This window comes from Condylura cristata, unplaced genomic scaffold, assembly GCF_000260355.1.
Source record: "Condylura cristata isolate star-nosed mole 26May11 unplaced genomic scaffold, ConCri1.0 scaffold00018, whole genome shotgun sequence".
Lineage (NCBI taxonomy): Eukaryota > Metazoa > Chordata > Mammalia > Eulipotyphla > Talpidae > Condylura > Condylura cristata.
The window spans coordinates 31,870,952-31,873,411 of NW_004567119.1; positions in this window are offsets into that span (position 1 = coordinate 31,870,952).

Sequence of the window (2,460 nt, forward strand, 5' to 3'; positions counted from 1 at the left end):
AAAAGCTTTAAAATTTTCCTACTTGTATTTGCATTTTAAAACATTTAATGTTCATTCTTTTGGTTTCTATGGTGTGAGGAAGGGATTCATTTTCTGAGGTATAGTATTCTATGTGACAACCACAGGTTAATTTCGGAAAAAAAAAAAAAAAAAAAAAAGATGCTTTAATAATCCAGACCTGGGAATCCTGAAGTCCCGGGAAAGTCACAGAGCTGGGGATTGCTTGGAGTCTGATGACAGTATGTGTGCATAGTCCACTGTGCAATGCTTCCCCCTACTGACCAGAAGGTATTGCCTAAATTACTCTGTTATTACTAATAACAGTCCTAGGCACCTCTTAAGTAGGAAAATAAAGTACCTCTGTGGGGTCCAACAACTAGCGGAAATCTAATCATGATGATGCAGTTGCCTATAGAGAATGTTCTGCTCCAGCTTCACATAAATCTGAGCTTCATTCTTATTGACCAGTTATCCATACCTCACAATGAAATACTATGAATATCCCTATACGAGCTTGCCCAGTCATCAAGTACATGGGAATAGAACAGGGGCGATGAGCAGATCAGTCATATTGTAAGAGAAGTTTAGGAGGGGGGTCCAGTTTCTCCATTATCACTAGTAGTTCTTTCCTTACTCATTCCATTACCAAATTTTATCAATTCTCTTTCTACCATTGATATGTCATTGGCATATCACTTGTTCTTTTACTGTTACCCCTGACCTAGTACAGGCTCCTATTGTTTCCTGATTCGTGTGACTTGTGTGTATTAATGTATTTTCCTTCTTTCACTCTTTCCAGTCTCTTCAATCCACCCTGTGACATCACAGATTTGGCCATGTCACTGCCCTTTACATACAAAATACAGCTTAAATTTCTGTTTCTGGAAGTTAAAAGACCACAGTAAAACCTTCCTTGTATAATTCATTGCTTTCCTCTGGGTATTTCCCTACCTTGATATCACTCTCAGTTGAATTAACTTAAAACACTGCATTCCTACTCTAGATTTTTTCTTGAACTTGTCAACTGATTCAGTGTATATAAATGACCCACTGTGAACAACTAACAGGAATAAGTTACTTCCGTGTTAGGCTACTTATACCATGTTTATTAGGCATTATTTTGATTGAAATGATTATAATTCATACTGGCAAAGGGAAATAGTTAAATTTTTTAAAGGTGAGGGACAGAAGCCTGAAGTATTTTTTACTCCCACATTTCTTAATTCATCTTCAGAATTCTAGTTTCAACTGTCAGCTCCTAAAAAAAAAGGGTCCAGTTACGCCATGGTAGAGAGTTACGCGTGCCCGGGTGCTGGGCAAGGGAGGTTAACGTTCACGTTAAAAGTTGAACCCCGGCTCTCTCTGGTGGCGCAACGGGTTAAAGCACCGCGTTATGAAGTTCATCTCAGGTCAGGGAGCTGACCCACGTGGCGCGGCAGACCTCTTCTGACACGCCCGCTGCTCCCTCAGCAGTGTGCTTTGTTAATCTGCCTGCCCTGCTCCCACTCTGACTGTAGTGAATCCTCTCACCCACCACATGTCTGGTCTGTACTCCAGTTCTGTAAGCATAAATAAATAAAATTTTTTTTTTTTTAAATTGAACCCATACTCCCGAATCCTATGAAGCACTGTGAACTGGCCATTGCTGCCATAAACAAATGGTACAAGTTAAAACAAAACAAAACATAAAGTCCACTCTGTTGCTTCCTGTATACACCTACTCATCATAATCTATGCTAAGTGGAGAGAAATACAGGTGAATAAAATGTAACCCTTAATTATTAGGAGACACATAGTGCTCTTTGAAAGAAAGAATAATACAGAATTTCAATAGAACAGATGGGGCATTATAAAAGAGAGAGAGAAAAAAGAAAACATTGACATTGTGGAATGATCTCCCTGGGAAGGCTCTCCAGGTCCCAGGTGAAGAGCCAAATGGCGTGGGGGCCCTTCCTCCCCCCAAACGGGCTCAGCGCCAAGCTTCTAAAAGATGCCCAGGTGCTGTCAGCTGCACTTGCAGCAACCTCAGGATCTACCTTTTGTCCCTTAGCCAGTCCGCTCCCAGTTGGCACAAACGCAATCGGATGCTATCTTCCCCGCTAACCCTGCAAGGCCAAGGAACAGGGACCTCCTGCCCCCGGACCAAAGGAGTTCTTGGAGTTGTCCCAACTTCTGCTCAACAGGCAGGAACAAAGAACTGTGGGAGCTCAGACCAGGGAGCAGGATTTCTGTCCTGGAGGAAGATAAGGCATCCAAGAAATAAGAACTGCACAAAACATGCATTAAATTTAAACTAACCCTGGCTCTCCCTGGTGGTGCTGCGGGTTAAAGCACAGCACTAAAAAGCCAAAACCACTTCCGCATGAGTTTGATTCCCGCCTGCCCCAGAGGTGACCACATGGTGTGGCAGACCTCTCCTGACCCGCCCGCTGCTCCCCTCAGCAGTGTACTTGTAGATCT